The sequence below is a fragment of the Leptidea sinapis genome, chromosome 16 (genome assembly GCF_905404315.1).
Source record: "Leptidea sinapis chromosome 16, ilLepSina1.1, whole genome shotgun sequence".
NCBI classification, from domain to species: domain Eukaryota; kingdom Metazoa; phylum Arthropoda; class Insecta; order Lepidoptera; family Pieridae; genus Leptidea; species Leptidea sinapis.
The window spans coordinates 13,710,372-13,731,169 of NC_066280.1; the positions used below are offsets into that span (position 1 = coordinate 13,710,372).

Sequence of the window (20,798 nt, forward strand, 5' to 3'; positions counted from 1 at the left end):
TTGACACTTTGTAGTCAGTACCTACTACCTACCTGAGAGACACTGGAAGACAGAACACTAATTACTGTAACGAAGAATCGAAGAACAAAAACAATTAACAATGCCGTCTAGCCCTAGAAAAAATGAAGCATTAAAATATACACAAAACTTATTACTTCCAAACGACTCGATGCGCTCGTTTTTCGTTTTGTATGGTTTCATATCGTTCCTTTTCGTGTACTTACTTCAAACACTTTGGTGCACACCTTGGTGTTTTGGTGAACGCTCATTTACGCCGTTTCAGAAAAGTAATTGTAACTGTTTGGTGGGCACTTCATGGTGCAATCGAGTAATGCAGGGCCTAGATTTAGAAAGCTACTATATGCAATGCGATTTGGTAATTTTTTTACATTAGACATTTTTTCCACTATAAATACCTTCACAGAGTATGTTGAGTCCAGGTCAACAGACTTCTACCGCAAGGCGCAAAGGCATTTATCACTTTTTTTTAAGGAATAGCAGGACAAACGAGCTTACGGGTCACCTGGTGTTTAGTGATCACCGCCGCCCACATTCTCTTTCAACGCCAGAGGAATCACAAGAGCGTTGCAGGCCTTTAAGGAAGATGTACGCACTTTTTTTGAAGGTGTCCATGTCGTACCGTCCCGGAAACACCGCACAAGGAAGCTCATTCCACAGCTTTGTAGTACGCGGAAGAAAGCTACTTGAAAACCGCACTGTGGAGGACCGCCACACATCCAGATGGTGGGGATGATATCCTAACTTGTGGCGTGTCGTGCGAAGGTGGAATTCGGCGGCAGGGATCAGGTTAAACAGCTCTTCGGAACACTCCCCGTGATAAATGCGGTAGAAGACACACAATGAAGCGACGTCTCTACGCAACGCCAAGTGATCCAGCCGTTCACAGAGCACTGGGTCCCCGACAATTCGAGCTGCTCTGCGTTGCACGCGGTCAAATGGATCGAGCTGATACTGGGGTGCGCCAGACCAGAGATGACAGCAATACTCCATGTGTGGCCGGACCTGCACTTTGTAGAGCGCTAGAATGTGGGCCGGCTTGAAAGTATTGCCGTGCTCTATTGATGACGCCTAGCTTCTTCGAAGCCAATTTGGCTTTGCCCTCCAGATGGCCACGGAATTGGCAATCGCTCGAGATTTCGAGACCCAGTATTCCGATACTAGGCGAGGCTTTAAGGGAAGTGATATCGAAGAGCGGTGATACGACAAATGGGGTTTTTTTAGTGGTAAACGCGTAAACTTGAGTCTTCTGGGGGTTAAATTGGACAAGGTTCAATTTACCCCATTCCGCGACCTTCTCGAGAGAGGACTCGATAGAAGACACAAGTTTCTCCCGGCACTGGTCGACGTTTTCCCGAGAGAAACCTGCATGGCCCGTGTATACGGCATCACCAGTGCTGTCGTCTGCATAGCAATGTATGTTGGAGGTGTCCAATATATCATTGATATGCAGAAGAAACAGCGTAGTAGATAGCACACAGCCTTGGGGCACTCCAGCGTTCGCGGGCTTAGGATTCGAGAAAAAACCGTCGACAACGACTTGTATGCTGCGCCCAGTGAAGAAGCTGGAGGTCCACTTGCATAAGCTGTCGGGAAGCCCTAATGATGTAAGTTTTGAGAGGAGCGCCTTGTGCCATACACGATCAAAGGCCTTCGCTATGTCCAGGCTAACTGCCAGGCCTTCCCCCTTACTTTCAATAGCCGCCGCCCATCTATGTGTTAGGTACACCAGAAGATCACCTGCCGACCGTCCATGGCGAAAGCAATACTGTCGGTCGTTGACGAACTGGTGACCCTCTAGGTATACTAAAAGCTGGCGGCTAATTATGCTCTCCATGATTTTGGAGAACAGGGAGGTAATAATAATAATAGCAATAGGCCTGTAGTTCGCCGGATCCGAACTGTCTCCTTTTGTTGGATCGGATGGACAAGGGCTGACTTCCATGAGTCAGGGACTACGCCTTTGGAATAAGAGTGCCGGAATAAACGCGTTAGCACCGGCGTCAACTCAGGGCCACACGTTCTGAGCACGATTGGAGAAATGCCATCCGGCCCGCTCGACTTCCTGACATCCAACGAAAACAGAGCTCGCCTAACAGTTTTCTGTCTGAAATGTACTTCAGGCATAGAGCTCTGACACCGCGGGATGGTCGGCGGTGTTTTTCCGTTGTCGTCAAGAGTCGAGTTGGAACGCGAAAAGAGCGCACAAGAGTTCGGCTTTCTCTTTTGCCGTATGGGCCAGGGTGTCATTCCTCATGTGCAACGGCGGCATGGACGGCTGGCTGAAGTTACCAAGAGCAGCTTTCGACAACGACCAGAACTTGCGTGTTCCAGTCGCGTAATTGGAAAGCTGCTCGCCGATTTTGACGACGTGCTTAGACTTCGCACGGGCGATTTGCCGCTTAAAAAATCTGGAGGCACGGTTATATTTCCTCTTAAAAACTTTGCAGTTCGGATCCTTTGTGCCCAGCGCCGCAACCCAAGTTCGATACGCCTGTGTTTTGCAGTCCGATGCTGCTTTAACTGACGCATCGAACCAGGGCTGTTCGCATTCGGCATTGTGCCCGTTGAAATCACCCAAGACTACAATGTCAGCGGAGGGGATCTGTGGAAGCACGTCGTCAATTGCAGCTTTAACGCAGCCCATGAGATGATCGGTTTCTGCGTTACCACTATGGGACCTGTAAACATACGCATAGATGCGGACGCGGTCCTCTAAATCTACGCGGAGCCAGAGAGTAGATATCCTCCCTAACGTACACGTTACGTACACACGTACACGTACACGTCTGTGGTACGTGATCCAAGCCCCAATCACCCAAGACTACGATTTCAGCGGAGGGGATCTGTGCAAGCACGTCGTCAATTGCCGCTGGAACGCAGCCCATGAGATGATCGGTTTCTGCGTTACCACTATGGGACCTGTAGACACACGCATAGATGCGGACGCGGTCCTCTAAATCTACGCGGAGCCAGAGAGTGGACAGGTCCCTACCCTCAAAATTGCCGAGACGGCGACAGCAGATATTCTCCCTAACGTACACACATACCCCGGCATGAGGCAAAAAGTTGTGCTCAATGTTGTACCCGGGGTACGTTAAATATGACGTATCGCTAGGTCGAGATATCTGCGTCTCCGTAAGGAAACACAAGGCCGGCTGCGCCGTCTCAAGATGGTGGTGGACGGCGTTTAAGTTGGAGTGAATTCCCCTGATGTTACAAAAGTCCACATTAAGCGTGGAGCGGGGTGCCGTGGTGTTGCTGCCCTGTTTGACCTGCGACATACGCGGTACTGTGCCCTCCCCAGAATACGAGGGGTAGCCCGAGCGCGAATGCTTGGGGAGGGATTCTCCGGCTCTACTAGAGCCGGTACCCTCCTGGGGTTATTTCTCTTTAAATACCGCTCTCATATTTTGTTGGGGGGAATGGGGGGATGGCCTCCGGTCCTCGACACTAACCTATGCGAAATATAGCGGCACTAGGCCGCTACTTCAGATATTCTGTGCGAGTGTGGTAAGTAGCCCGGACGAGTCTGGCCCGATTGTACTTTCCCATTATATGGCATAAATGTATAGATAAGGAGGGTAAATATTCGGTTGAATGAATATATATTAAAAATTATTTAATAATATCTTAAATATTTGAATATTTTATTACAAAATTTCAATTTCATACTGTAACCCTGTGTTTCAAACACTTAAAAATCACTCTGGATGGATATGTACATTTTATAATTTTAAGAAATATTCTTTCGAAAAGTATTGATTTTTGATCCATAGTCACTTATTTTCAGTAAATTTGTCGCAATCAAAAACATAACATAAAACAGTGAATTATACTTATTTTATTAAATTTAATTAAAATAGCGGCTTATTGAAGGTGCAGTTAAGTTGGTCCCACTCTCACCTCTCGCCACGTCACTTTGCACAAGTGCGACTCAAGCACATCTCACCTATGTGTGTAGGTAGTTACAAACCTACCTTGGCTGACTCCAGAAATAACAATAATTGTAACTACATCCTACTGTCGTAATAATTAGATTGACTTTTAGGTTAATATTTCATTACTTAGGAGAACATCACAATTATTTACTTTTTAGTGCATATTATATTGTTTTAGAGTTTTTTGTAATAGTTTTGAGATTTTTAGGGAATTTGAAGTACACTAACTAATTTGTCTGAATAATTTGTGATGAACTACTAAACGTCATATGAGAAATGACGTATGACGTCAAATATAAATCGTATATATAAGCTGTAATAGCGTATGCCGAAAGATTGGTTCTAAAAAGAACATATTATTTTATACACCGTAATATTAGCTCTGATAAAAACCGTTTAATAATGCTGTACATCAAGTCATGAAATTATGCAGATCACTAGTAGTCAACTCATCGAAGTACAAGCATCAGATGTACTAACGTGACCAGTCATATGCTCCGCGTTAAACAAACTCACAGCAAGGCCGAGCGTACTCTACTAAAGTGCGTAGTTTTTTATTCATTCAACTTTAATCAATGAATCACAGCAGAGAGTGCTCATTGACGCCCGCCGATCTAGCATCGACGCGAGTTTACATAAGCGCTCGCTGGCCGGCTTACTGCGATAGCATTAGTTTTAGAGCGAGATAGAACACATTGTATTATACTCAATTGAATGGAACGTTGAACTATTGGTCAAAATGTAAGCTTTACTATTGGTGTGTAATTTCTAAACTTGTAAATAATTTTCAAATAACAATTGTAATTGGTTAACTAGTTTTAAGGATTTTGTACATAGTTATATCGTGTTTCTGAATTAAATTATATATTCCTCATACTACTGAAGCAGTTGTTTTATTTAACCTCCAAACGCTCAGTCTCTAAAAAACCAACGAAGTCAGGGATATACGCCTATCTCAATAGAGAAAATTTACCTCGAGGACAATTTCAAAAGTGACTTGTGAAGATCGCAAAAATAGATAGAACATTGCTTCATGGTGCAATGCAGCAACGAACGTCAGTTCATTGCAATATGATTACACACAGTTAGAAATTCTGCCACAGATCCGAATAAATTATTTAAAAAAAGTGAAAAACGTCAGAAAATTTCTGAAAACTTTTATTTTTAGATGTCGTTGTGCGCGCGCTACGTAATAGTCAAAGAAGTTTATCTTCCATAACATCAAAAAGGTACAAACATCATTATGTTTTGCTTTTATGTCAATATAATTTTGCAGTTATAGACCTATATAAACACCCGGACCCATAAGTAAAAGAGTAAGAGTAATAATTCCTACTATAAATACGTACCAGTACCGGTTCTTGGGAATGGTCTATCATCAGGGGCAGGATTATTGTCGCCCACATAAGCATTGTAATGTGGTGGTGACCGATCCCGGCGCTAGGCTGTATGTAAAACAGCCTAGTAGTAGATTTTTATACGTATTTTACGATACAAGGCCACCAACATTCGACGTCATAGCTTTACGGACAAGCATTTTTGTTCACTTTTACCCGGGCGTCGCAGCGAGCGGTTCACTTACAAGACAGCGCACAAAGATTGCTCTTTGTGGAGTTATACCTAATAATCTACAATTGCTATGTCTGCTTGCTCCCGAGGTGGCAAGCAGACATATTATGTCTGTATACAAAACTACCGTTTAGGGGCAAGCAGACATATTATGTCTGTATAAAAAAATATCGTTGAGTGGCAAGCAGACATATTATGTCTGCTCGCGGGAGGCGCGCAGATATATTTTTTTTCCATAAATATACACTGAGCAAGACAAGCTACACAATATACCACAAGAAAGGCAAATGCTAAGAAATTCAGAATTCTCAAGCAGCGTGAAGTTAGGGCACCCGTGTAAATATACGTAAGCATTTCAGTAAGCGTGTGTGTGTGTAACGGTTTTGTGTCCACGCAAACTACTTTCGTTTAACTTTTTACAATGGTAATACGGGGAGAACGCTGCGCGAGCGCCGAACGCATGCCGAACTTAGGCGAACATTTTGAGGCGTAGAGCGCTGATGGGAAAAGGTTAAAAACTTAGATTTATGTAAGAAAATAAATACATGTGAATAGAAAAAATAAATAACACAATATAATTCCTGCTCATTATTAGAGTTCTGACTGTAGTATATTTTAATAGGCTAAGTGATTTTATGAAATTATAATATTTAATTCATTTACATTCCTAATCGTCTGTTGAGGTTGTGACATTATGATATCGCTTTAATTCCATGAGGGGTTTTAGTCATAATAATAATATGACAAGACCTAAGACTACTCTTATTAAAACTATTGCTATCTAAAAGGGGCACTCGGTGACTACTTCTATAGTGTCAATACTCTATGGTGTATTGCTTAGTGAGTAGAAAGAGTTTTGACTTTTGTCATCTGTTATTTATATGAAGTAATTTGTAGCAAGGAGCATTCATGTCACATTTATTTCGTTTTTCATTCATTTTTCACGCCAAATTATGTGAACTTTTCGGTGCGTTATGTGGTGACGAGTTGGTTTAGTTAGTGTTGCGATACGTTTGTAATAAACAATAATTTCTCTCATATTATGTAGTACTATACAGCCCGTAAAAAGTAATGATTAATGTTGAAAGTAATGAGGATTGGCTGCAATAAAAATATTAAAAGTTTTCGATAGCGAGAGAAGTTATTATTTTGGGTTTTGGAAAGAAATATACCTGTATTTTCTACAAGACTCGCCATTATCTGTTTTGTATTGTGACTAGTGAAAATATTAGATTTACCCCATTTGTAGTGCCGTTTGAAGCGGTGGATTGCTTCTTGCAGTGTAACAGTTAAGAAAGGTACATCTTCAAGTCACCGTAGCGGTAAGTTTTAACTTTTAGTAATTTAAAAATACCACCATTTAAAATACTTTTAAACCAATGTACCATTTTAACATAATAAATGTTTATACATACCTTGCTTATCTATTAGGGTATATGACAGAAAATAAACAGTTCACCTTTTTGTTACTTAGTATACTATTTATGAGTATGCTACGTAGTATCTAAAATAAGTACCTCATTTTATTTGTATATCCTTCCAAAACATGCCAAAGAAATTAAAACTGTAGCTAATCTGTCTTTAGATTCTAGCACCTAGCCCATTCTGTTAAACTCACCAATGGTAATCATATGCCGGTGTTATCTGAAAGAGGATGGCCAGTATCATGCATATTTGACATCAAAATTCCCTGATTGAAAATGCTTTAACCATACTGTGTAGCACTCTCACTGACACTGCATTATTTCCATTGTGTTGCATTTTCATTGAATTCAATAAAATCTTCATTAGATTCACTCAATTTGGCTGAAAGTAAAACAAATAAAAAAAGGTGAAGTCTACATTTGATAATTAGTTTCTGTTTTCAAAATGTAACCTTTTTAATGTCATCAAAAACAGCCAGATACAAGTTTATATACTATAAATTAGTAATTACTGTAGTCACTCAAAAAGATATTTGGCTCCAGGGGAGAACATATATTAATAAAAATAATAACTCCAATTATTCATGCATATAATAAATTATTTATTTAATTATTGTTTATTATTAATTAAAAGATTCATAATAAATTCCTCATACAATATGAATGTTAACACAAATAAAAAAATGATACAGACTTTTCCCTGACCGTCATGATCAGCACCATCATATCCCACCATTATTTTAAGTCAATGAAAAAAACTGGTTTTTCCATTAACATAACTCAACATATTATGTATGAGAAAAAATGTAAATAATTATGTTATTCAGACAATTTACATTGTTATTAATAAATTACTTTGCAAACTTGACTTTGGGACCCCTCATAGTTGTTGGCCCCACAAAACTCCCCCTGTACAACTGAAAGAAATTGTTTATTGATACTGTTTTATTCAAATAAAATACTTTTAAAAGCATTAAAACATGTGTAATTGTAACTTTGTTTTTACATTAGATTTTTGCATAAAAGTTACATATATATATATGTTCTTAGTTTGAACAACAATCAGAGACAAATACCACTGCCTGTTATACCAGAGGAATCAACAGAGCATTTCCGGCTTAAGGAGTACTTGATCTTTTTGAAGATGTAGATCAGTTTAGAGCAATGTTGTCTTCATTTGGACACACCACTCAGGAAGCTGATTGTGCTTTATTCTTCTTGAATACACACATCAGACTTTGTCATGTAAGAAAGTGTACATCTGTTGGTGGAAACATATTAAATCTAGTCAGTCTTAAATTTAGGAGCACATTTAACTTTCAACTTGTGTTCTGACTAAATTGGTAAAAACTTTAGCTTTAATGACTACAAAATTCTTAGATTTCTGTAAGATAAAATACAATTAGTATTATGTAGTAGACTGGTACTGGTATTGATGAGTCATATGTGGCCACTGGTCATCAGATCTGTGACTCATATCTTTGGCATGGCAAGAGATTACACTTCATTATTGGTTTCGAATAAGTATTCAAAATCAACAAAGATGAGACGGATAATAATATGTTAAGTGATAAATGGGGAAAGTATAGTTTTCAATAAGGAAGGATAAATGATGATGTGGATTATGTACGTAACATAGATCATTTATACACCTAGATAGAATATGACAGCTGTAAAAACGTCGAAAAAATAGACTTTCGAACTAACCTCTATTTTGAGCAATTCACACACACTAACACAAAGTGTCATACAAATCGCGAGTGTAAGACGTAGCTTGTCACGAACGCTATACTATAATATTCCTGGCCTGTTTTTTATTGGTTGTCTAACAGCAAGAGACTATCTAGATGTATAAATTATCTACGGTTCATAAAAAAAAATCCACACAAGAAGTGTACTACCGTAAAAGTACAATAGAATGCAATATTGGTGCTGAAATCATGTTGCAGGTGCTGTAAATTATTTTACAAAAAGAAAAGTTTTCACCAAAATGATTAATATTATAAATTGAAAACTGTTTATACGGCGATTACGTAAATTGCTTTCGAAGGTGTTGCGCACTTGCTGATTAAGTTGAAATATCTTTGTGTTTGTTCATTTTGTGAAAACATATTGCGAAATGGCCAAATATTCGTTGTTTTTTCCAATATTACGTTATTTCCAGTGTCTTGTTTATTTTTCTTTCGTTTAATACGACTTTACCATTTGTTTTTTTTAAAGTGATATTCCACACTCCTGGAATTAATTATATTAAATTTGCAACCAAAATTTATGTACAATGCGGGACTCGGACCCGCGACCTCGCAAGTTCCGTCCGAGCGCTCTACACACTGAGACAACCGTGCGAGTGACGTATGGTTCGTAAATCTTTATCTTACCGTAAAGACAGACAAGACATAGGATGTTTGGTAACGGTGAAGGTCCATTTTATTTACGGCCAGTGTGGAGAATTTCCAGTTCGAGCGGTCCAATTGGTATCGGATCGGATTACCACCCAGCGGCTTTTCCAACCCCGTCATTCGATTGCGATTTCTGAAATCCACCTAGGTGGCCATTTGCTACAACGTATATTCGGTCGGGTCTCGGCGGATCATTAAAGTTACCGCTGCCTGTTGATACAGCACTATAGTGCTTAACAGTGGAATATTGTTATATCGACGTGATTATTATGAAGAAAAACTATATTACCTACCATACTAATTAACAACACATTTTTTTTATTTTTTACTTTTAAGTGTCATTAATCAGGTAAACTATAAGATATCGTTGCTTTTTATTGTCGTATATTAAACAGTATTTTTTAAGTAGCTACGGGTATGCCTACTTTTACATTTAACGTTCTTGTGAGACACTGAAATATCGTGAAGAACGTTTGTTAGCTATGAATGATAGGTACCCACTTATCGGCAAACGGGTTAATAATTATAGTATATAATCAAACTAAATGACAACTCCTAAAAAAGCAGAACACAAACTATAACATCATCCAAGTAAACAAAATATTCATTAAATGAATACTACTGGACTAAATTATGTCAAATTTTGTATGGGACCAAATTACAAAGATTCCGCATCAAACTAAAAAATAATCACGTAAATCGGATCATAAATCACAGCGTTATTGGTGTACATACATAAAAAAATGTGTGTGTGTACTTATGTATGCACGCAAGAAGTTATACTTCTTTGGCGTAAAAAGCAAAAATTCTTAAAATTATTTATTCCTTCTGCTATTCTACGCTTATAGAAAGAACAATATTGTAAAAATCTTGCAAAGATGGTTTTGACAGTTAATTATTAAATAACAAATACGGCGGTATAAAGGGCCTAAACCCCCCCTTTGCCTGTCCTAATAATGGACGTAAAAACCAAAAAAAAAAACGAATGTCGCAAACGTCAGAAATTTTAGGAACCAACTTCACCCTGTTACTTTTGTGTAAGTGATGCGTGCGCATCTTAAAATTTCACTCTCATCATTTTTTCATAACGCGCCTAAAGAAATATAACTTCAATACCAATAGAATTGACAACCCCCTCCTTTTTGAAGTCGGTTAAAAAGTAGTCAACAGCGGATCTTACCCCTGTACACCGCGTCAACATTCAGGGTACCAATTATCAAGTTTTCGTGTCGGATTCTGCTCTTTAGCGACCTCATATTAAATACACAAAGTATTTGCTTAAGTATCGTCTACGTAGCGTTAAGTAACGTGTTCGGAACGTGTCTTACGACCAATCATTTACTATGATTAAGTGTTAATTGGGAAGGCATATTAGTTCATATTTACTTATTGAATCTTGGTTTTCAAAAATTGATTATTCACAGTATTTTCTTTATTTTTTAACCGACTTCAAAAAAAGTGGAGGTTCTCAATTCGTAGGTATGTTTTTTTATGTTTGTTACCTCAGAACTTTCGACTGGGTTAACCGATTTTGATAATTCTTAACGTAACTAGAATTAGATTAATTAATTAGATTGTATAAAAATATGCAATTATTTTTATACTTTTAAGTGCATATATAATATCTATTGCATCGGAATAGTGTTTTTGAAAATGAAATGATGGAGTGCTTTTGAATATCAATCGAGCAAATATATACAAGTACGCTCAACGAATGAAATGTGACGCACACTTCATCACACGATGGAATGGATTGGATTCTTGAAACCCAAAACTTCTGAGCGGCACTACAACTGCGCTCGTCACCTTGAGACAAGATGTTAAGTCTCATTTGCCCAGTAATTTCACTAGATACGGCGCCCTTCAGACCGAAACACAGTAATGCTTACACATTACTGCTTCACGGCAGAAATAGGCGCCGTTGTGTTACCCATAATCTAGCCGGCATCCTGTTCAAAGGAGCCTCCCACTGGTAAAGCTTATGAAGTCGGTTGTTTTTTTATTAGAGTACAAATCTCTATTGAGACAAAATACAACTGAGGTGAGAAATTATTATCTAGAGCTTAGATTAAGGTTTGGTCTCCGCTGCGCTCCAACTACATACCGCACTACCCAAGTAAAATAGCTTTTTTATTACGGCAACTATTAGACGCTTGTGTGCGTGCCATCTTGACACTCCATGGCATCTTTCAAAATTTGTAACATACGCTTCGTGTTAAATACAAAATACTTACTGATGATACGTGATCCCAGTGTGTTTCTTATTTCTTGTATTATTATTTTTACAAAGTTTTACTACGCAACACGGCATTTTACTTTCAATTATTAGCAAAGTTTAACAGCACACGTCAATGTCACACATTGTCCGAGACTGGCTCGAGTAGGTACACCTGGGTGTAGGTAGTATTAGTTGCCGCACTTTGCGACTACGCCTGCGGTATCTAGTTGGAGCGCAGTGGATACCAATCCATAATCTAAATTATAGAAATTCAACATTAACAATAATTAACGTGATAATGATAAAAAAATAATAAAAAATTTATTGAAGGCCTAGGTCTACTAGAATAGGCATATTAGAGCTAGCTTCGTTTTATCGATTCACCAATCTCTTGTACAGCAAATTACGTAGTTGATTAATATTAAGATTCTGTTTCACGTTAATGGGTTCATGTTATATATATATAATGAAAATGGTATTTGAGGCTGTTTCACGCCTAAACCACTGATCGTACCGTCATGACCATTCAATGCGAAATTTATCCTAGGTGGTTTATGGCTACTTATTTTTTTTATTTAATTTCCTTTTAAAATTCGCCTAGCGAAGCGTACGGGAACGGCTAGTCTGTATATATAATGTATTCCAAAATAGTACCGGCGAGATTGTGGAATGTGCCACAGTAACAGATAACGTCGTGCTGATCCGCTGACGTCACGCGTCTGTTATGGAAGCTTATTGTACTGACTTGGCTTTGTACAGTTTCAAATTGTTGTATTTGTTGTAAATGTCTGCGCCAATTATCTCGTCCGAATATCTCGTATATTGTTTGTTTTCTCTCAGATAGCTATTTGTTTGCGAAGCGATCCTAGAAGAAACAGATTTTGAGAAAAGAAATACCTTGACGGCATTTTTAGGGTCCGTAGGCAAATGGCAAAAAACGGAACCCTTATAGGTTCGAAATGTCTGTCTGTCTGTCCGTCCGTATGTCACAGCCACTTTTTTCCGAAACTATAAGAACTATGCTGTTGAAAATTGGTAAATAGTTGTGTTCTGTGAACCTCACTAAGATTTATAATTTTACAAAAATAGAAGAAAGAAACAGTAAATTTTGGGGGTTCCCCATACTAAAACTTAAAAATTTTTTTTCATCATACCCATGCGGGTATCTGTGGATAGGTCTTCAAAAATGATATTGAGATTAATATCATTTTTTATCTAAACTCAATGGTTTGCGCGAGAGACACTTCTAAAGTGGTAAAATGTGTCCCCCCCCCCCTGTGACTTCTAAAATAAGAGAATGATAAAATATAGGATTTACAACTACCATGCAAACTTCCACCGAAAATTGGTTTGAACGAGATTTAGTTAGTAGTTTTTTTAATACCTCATAAATCGTAAACCTACAAGAACTTTTATATTATGGAAATTGCTGCTACGGAACCTTTAATGGGCGAGTCCGGCTCGCACTTGACCGCTTTTTTTGATCTAAAAAGTAAAAGTTGTATTGCGGTAGTAATTTTCGAATTTTCTTTGTGAATTAAAACGGGTTCAGTCTTTAGAGAGATGCTCAACCTCAGGCCCATTCCGTTTACAATAGCCTGATAATGTATTTAAATAAAATTTAGGCGCTCTTGAATTTTAATCGGCAAAATTTGAATGAATGATTCATTTCGTGATATGTTCACGAAGATTATATCAGAGGACCTGTAACACTGTAATACCCATTGAAAACATTCATTCCATTCAAATATTCTTATTTAAAATAGGATGTGACATCACTTATTGAAAGTCAAAAACTACCACCCATTCCAAGAAGAATGGCTCAGAATGAGAAGAATGGGCGCGAACCCAGCGGGCTTTTATTTGCCATCAAAAAATATGTTTACAAAGTAACATTGTATTATTAAACTTTTTTTAATACTGGTCGCTTCATTCCCAATCTGTATAAACTAAGATTTATACTGAAGAATCGAAGCAGCGAAGTGGGAGGCTCCTTAGCACAGGATGCCGGCTAGGTCATGGGTACCATAACGGCGCCTATTTCTGCCGTGAAGCAGTGATATGTAAACATTACTGTGTTTCGGTCTAAAGGGCGCCGTAGCTAGTGAAATTACTGGGCAAATGAGTCTTAACATCTTATGTCTCAAAGTGACAAGCGCAATTGTAGTGCCGCTCAAAATTTTTAGGTTTATCAGCAGGGCGTATCAATTACCATTAGCTGAACGTCCTGCTCGTCTCGTCCCTTATTAAATGCAAGGTTAAATCATATTGGAGATCTATGTTAGTTAGCCGATTCATTCATGGCTGGACCATGAATGAATCGGCTCTTCTAAATCTATCGACGGTTATCTCGACATAGTTATGTGTATTTGTAACATACTGATATCCGGGAGCTAAATTTGCTTATAGGAGTATCGCCTCCTTCTTCCTATTCTTTGAGTGCTATAGTTCAGCTCTTAGTGGATCACGGACTTACTCGGGCGTAACAGTCAAGTTGCTCTAGACTAAAACAAATACATATAATATATATCTTATTACATAAGATTATCCGTGACCTTCGTGAATATACTGATTTTGATTTGATTTGATTTGGCAAAACAACGTTTGCTGGGTCAGCTAGTCTTTTAAAAAAATGTTTGAGGTTTATGTGAGGTGTCCTTTTGATTTCTATTGTCTTTGGCCTTATTTATTTTCATAAATATTTTTCGTAAAGCTTTTTTATAATTACTTACCAAATCTATGTTTTAATTTCTATGGTGTCATATCTACGTAAAATTTCACTCAAAGTTTAACTAGCCAAAAATTCCTCTATGATTTTTTTAGATTATCGATTCAAATTTCTGGTGATACGAAGTACCTTCCTACCTCCACAATTTTAGCTACATACTTTGCGTAAATATAGACTTAAAAAAAAACGCCCAACTCGTCTAATCGTAACATAGTACAAAAAATATACACACAAAGCACAAGTAGAAACATAGCCAACGTACCTAGTTGACATGTATATCAATACAGATTCATTTGCCATTAGGTCGGCTACGCACAAAGGCCCAATCAGAGACTAAGTGCGTATAAAGCCCAGTGAAACTAAATAACTAACCATCAAGTTCGCCAAAAAAAATACGGGTTGGACTCCGGAGTGCGGGCATAAGTGAAATATAAACATTAATGTTGTGCATTTTTGAGTATTTTGGATTGGTTAGGGAATGATTTCGCACGAATTGCTTTATTTATCAGTATTAAAGTAATAGCATTTATATGATTAAATACAATATTTATTGATTGCGCTATTATACGCAAAAACATCAATATATATTACATAAAAAATTTAACACTTCAGAACTATTACAATTATTTTACATTAAAAAGTTTATCTCTCAGAAAAATCTACTTTTCATTCATAATTTCAACGGCTGTCTTATGAATTTTCGATCAGGCCACGTGTCCTGACGCGAGTTTAACATTTTATACCCATCCCAAGAATGTGCTCAACGCCGTTAAAGAATTTTTAATTTGAAAAAAAAAAACAATATCATACAAGATCTAAAGTACCTACCATGCTAGAAAACCAATGCACGCCCATGAAAGTAATAATAATATTGACATACTTTTACACAAATTATCTTGACCCAAACTAGTCATAGCCTGTAGTATGGGTACAAGACAACGATATATTTAATACAATATACTTACGTAAACATATATAATCATCCATGACTCAGAAAGAAACATCCATATTCATCATATAAATGATTCCACCTACCGGGATTCGAACCCGGGACCTCTAGTTTAGTAGGCAGGGTCACTAACCGTTCGGCTATATAGGTCGTCTATATGGTATGTATGAAAACACCGGACTTGCAACTTATACTGTTAAGTCTTTAACAATAAAGATGCAATTTATATTGACAGCATGATCTGCGATATCTTTTTCAAGTGTCAATTACTATTATAGCGCCACGGACTAGTAAAAAAAGAAGGACTCCGCGCCGTGATATTAGCAAATGAAACACCTTTATACTAGTGTGTGTGCGGTTACGGGGGATACTAGTTACACAATTTTTTCTCCCTTAAATAATCATATATGGCCACAAATACTTATATGTTATTGTTTTTACACTTTTTCACAACGCACGACGGCATTTTTAAAATATTTTAATGCGACGCAAACTGATCTGTCACAGACGATGACAATTCTCATAATGGCCGCCTATCGGCCTGTAGTAGTGTAAGTGTATGCGTGGGGCTATGTATTTACACGTTTACCGGCTTGTTTTGGTGCTACACTGTTATGTAAGGTGACACGGAGTCCTTATTTTTTTACTAGTCCGTGTATAGCGCTTGTAATATGCTCTCAAGTGATAAACCTGAGGCGCTAATTAGACCGGGACGAATTCTGGATGGAAATAGACGGCATCTCAACGATGTGGTAACTGTGGTAATATTTCTGGTTTTCTTGGTGTTGCGAAAGATGTTTTGTTAAATAGACGAGCGTTTATGCTGTATTTTTAGATAGAAATTAGCTGACTCAGCAAACTTTGTATTTCCTTGCATATAAAGTAATAAAAAAATCAATAATTAAAATTTTAATTTTTGAGGTAAAAAAAATAGATGACGACCGATTCTCAGATCTAACAAATATATCGTACTTCAATAATCATTATATTCTATTGCCATCTTGCAACCCTCTTGCGGATCTGTGGTTGGTACAGAATAATATAAAAATCGCGATACAAAAGTAAGTGTTGATCGTAGACCGGTGAAAATTTGTATTTTTTTATGCTGTATCATAAAAAAATAAAAACAAAAAAATTTTGTTCAAAGAAATATAGTAGGTCTGAGAATCGGTTGCATCCCTAAATATTTGTTTAATTATATGGCAATACAACGTTTGCTGGGTCAGCTAGTAATAAAATAAAAAAGAAATTCAAAAATATAAAAAATATATTTGGTTGGTCACCCTTAATATTTAGGGGCATGAAAAATAGATGGTAACAAACACCGGGACACGATAATTTTATATATATTGCGGTTATTACACTTGACTGAATTTAGTCATGTAAATTTAGAAGCAATATAAATAGCAGTATTAGTACAACGCAGAGCAGCTCGAATTATCGGGGACCTAGCGCTCTGTGAACGGCTGGATCACTTGGCGTTGCGTAGAGACGTCGCTTCATTATGTGTCTTCTACCGCATTTCTCATGGGGAGTGTTCCGAAGAGCTGTTCAACCTGATTCCTGCCGCCGCATTCCATCTTCGCACGACACGCCACAAGTTACGATATCATCCCCACCATCTGGATATGTGGCGGTCCTCCACAGTGCGGTTTTCAAGGTACTTTCTTCCTCGTACTACGAAGCTGTGGAATGAGCTTCCTTGTGCGGTGTTTCCGGGACGATACGACATGGGTACCTTCAAGAAAAGCGCGTACACCTTCCTTAAAGGCCGGCAACGCTCTTGTGATTCCTCTGGTGTTGCAAGAAAGTGTGGGCGGCGGTGATCACTTAACACCAGGTGACCCGTACGCTCGTTTGTCCTCCTATTCCATAAAAAAAAAATAGAAATAAATATTGGTCGTAACACTAAGCTTTCTTGCAACAGGAAATTGAAATAAAGATTTGAATTTCATTTCCGTAATATCCCAAGCTGCTGACAAAAACTATCTCTGAAACTTGTTAGGCTATTACTTTTATTAGGGAACATAAAACTTAGATACGTCCTCCACGCACGAAGAGCCACTCGCGACTGAAATCAGTAACTAAATGCGATTACACTTTCCTAAATGCGTTTCTAATTAGGCTTCTGAATGATTTAGTCATTCAGAAACCACCCTTACTTCTGAATTTAGGAAGCTAGGTTTCCGGATTGCGATTATTCTTTTCTAAATTCAGTAATGACTAAATTCAGTCAATTGTAATAACCGCATAAGATGAAACGGGAAACTTGAAAGAATCACTCTGAAGTTTTCTATGGGTATATCGGTAGCTAGTTAATTAAAGTATCCATTGCTCGGGCATGTCCCATTATCCGTGAGCGGTTTTATGCTGAGTGCTTTTAACCGCAACCGGCGCTGTTGGAGACAAGACCAAATAAATAAACTACTTTCGCAGCGTTTAATATGTCTCTACTCCTTTGCTGATTGAAATAAATGTTTCGATAAAATCTGCAAGCTTGAATAGATAGTCAGTAGACTGCCTTATTTAACGACTTCGAAAAAAGAAGACGATTAGCCGGGTTGGCCACTTTGTGAATTGAATATTTTTACTACTCTCCAGATTTCATTCTAAAAGGAAATGAGATCTGATGGAGATTTTAAAAGTCATTGAGATAACTCCTTTATATTTTATAGGTATAGATATACCGTTTTAAGTATTCACCAGAACAAATCAAGTATTCCATTGGGAGGCTCGTTTGCACAGAATGCCGGCTAGATTATGGGTACCACAACGGCGCTTATTTCTACCGTGAAGCAGTAATGTGTTAACATTATTGTGTGTCTGACGGGCGCCGTTGCTATTGAAATTACTGGGCAAATGAGACTTAACATCTTATGTCTCAAGGTGACGAGCGCAATAATTATAGTACCGCTCAGAATATTTGGGTTTTTCAAGAATCCTGAGTGGCACTGCATTGTAATGGGCAGGGCGTATCAATTACCATCAGCTGAACTTCCAACTCGTCTCGTCCCTTATTGTCATAAAAAAAGTTGGTATACATTTAAATTATCATGTTGTTGAACTGACGAAGAAAATGATAAGGAAGCCGGAAGGTAGGATTGGAACTCTACAATGAAACCATGTATCCTCACCGTGTCTGACTTACTTGGAATTGTGACACGCTCTCTCTATAAAATCCCATTGTATAGATTCTTATGCTATTGTGTCGCTTTTTGTACTTGATTCATATAAAGTGTTGACTCAATTGCCGTACTTGGCCTACCCATATTCGTGACTTTAACTTGGTGCTAATTACTACCTGAGACTAATATAGATCGCAGAGACATTAAATTAAAGATAAGTATTTAATGTCGAAATTTTTTTTATACTTTTATTTATTAGCTTCACCTACAGACAGTGACGAGTTGTAGTGCCGCTCAGAATTTTTGGATTTTACATGAATCCTGAGCGTCACTGCTTTGTAATGGGCATGGTGTATCAATTATCATCAACTGAACATCATGTGAGTCTCGTCCCTTATTTTCTTTAAAAAGAATTATGTTTGCTTGTAACCGACTCATTTGGGCGCGATTTTGATGGGTAAAGTGGGCTTTAAACTTCGTAAATTTATCGAGAACTGATGACAATAAATTTGATAAAATTAATCCATTATTTAAATTGCAAAATAAGATTTTTGTTAATTTATATAATTTTCATCTTTATGGTAGGAATTGAAAGATTATTTTAAATTTCACCCATTATCTTTTTAACCGATTTATCTCATATTAGTAAATTTTCGAATACCAAACAAAATTTTTAATTTATCTATGCAAATAATATTTAAAAAAAAAACCTAAAAATCACGCTTCAAATATTTTGGATAATATTTAGTTTGTAAATGTTTCATTGCCTTGTTCAAAAAAATGTTAAATTTCCCCTTTTATGTAGAGATACATTTTGTTAGATTGAGCTTTTGAAAGATTCATTTGTACCTTTATCCGGCTGACGAGCATCTTCAACAACCAATGCTGCGCGAGGTGTGGGGATTAATAAAAGGCATCTATTTTCTCAAAATTGATTCCTTTAGAATTCTTTTTGATGTCATTTATAATACTAGTTAATATTACCGTTTCAGAAACAAATGGCATTCTAAAATATAATTCTGGATTTGCACATTCTCAAAGCAAAATAGTATCCAACATGTTTTAGTCTGAATTTAGAAAATTATATATATATTTAAAGAAATTTTTTCTCATAAGATTTAACATAAAATCATGAGAATTTTACATTATTATACTATACAATATTACTTTAGTTTATAATATTACTATGACTGTGATGAATGCAATATTACTATGACTAATCATGCAAAACAAACAAAGTGAATAATTACTAAATGACGGTAGTTCCAAAAAAAGTAGCTCAACATAACAACATCAATATTTGAATTTATACGAAATAAGAAGGACTGGATGTGGCCAACGACTTATATAACAGTTGAAATATAAGAAAATATTTATAATTTTACCGATTTTTTTATTCAATTTTTTTCCCAATTTTACTGTTACAGTTATCTCTGAGGTTAAACTTCAACTGATCCGTTTAATGTTAACAATACTGCAATCTTCATTTGCATTTTGGCTTCATTTAAACTCATACATAATTATAGATGGTATTGTAGTCAGAACATGTCTGGCTATTGAAAACTACATGAGAAGTTAGACGCACTAGATAAGTCAATATGTTACACAAGTTAAATTTAAAAACAAAATTTATGAAAGATGCGGGACTCGAACCCGCGACCTCTCGCGTTCTGTGCCAGCGCTCTTCCACTGAGCCAACCGTTCGAGTGACATCACGATCATAAATCTTGAGATGTCTTGTTCAACTCTCATGTTTTGGCTTCATCTACAAGATCTACTTTAAAGTTGATAACCTGCTCAACCCCAATATTTGCATATTAGGAAATTGACTTACGTCTCTTTAAAATCTAGTCAATTTGTTATTTTTTTTAAAGTCTTTTAATATCACTTCTGGGATTAATTATCACGCAAGTTAAATTTAAAAAAAAATTCAATATGTTACAGGCACGGACGAGTAAAAATAGTAGGACTCCGCGCCGTCTGTGCGGTTACGGGGGATACTAGTTACACAATTTTTTCTCCCTTAAATAATCATATTATGTGGCCACAAATGATGTTCTATGTCATTGATGGCCACAAATACTTATATAGTATAGTTTTATATACATTTTCACAACGCACGACGGCATTTCTAAAATATTTTATTGAGACGCAAACTGATCTGTCACAGACGATGACAGTTCTCATAATGGCCGCCTATCGGCCTGTACTAGTGTAAGTGTGTGCCTGGGGCTATGTATTTACACGTTAATAGGCTTGTCTTGCTACTTGCTACACTGTTATGTAAGGTGACACGGAGTCCTTATTCTTTTACTAGTCCGTTACAGGATTATAATTCTTTTTGTTACCATACGAACAACTGACACTAACTGTCATAATAATTTTATTTCGATGCCATTTCCGCGTTGTGCTGACTAGATTCATGAG

The 20,798-nt window shown here is 37.2% G+C and overlaps 1 protein-coding gene across 5 annotated transcripts in view; it reads left to right on the forward strand.

The window, feature by feature from the left end:
- Nucleotides 1–20,798, forward strand: part of LOC126968644 (beta-arrestin-1) — a 294,282-nt gene that overhangs the window by 197,892 nt on the left and 75,592 nt on the right. For 4 of the 5 annotated variants that reach the window (XM_050813666.1, XM_050813667.1, XM_050813665.1 and 1 more), the window contains exon 1: nt 6,421–6,850. The exons of the other annotated variant lie outside the window; for it this stretch is intronic. The gene's annotated coding sequence lies outside the window, so the exon portion shown is untranslated. Of the gene's footprint in view, nt 1–6,420; nt 6,851–20,798 lie in introns of those variants that run through there. 5 annotated transcript variants of the gene reach the window in all.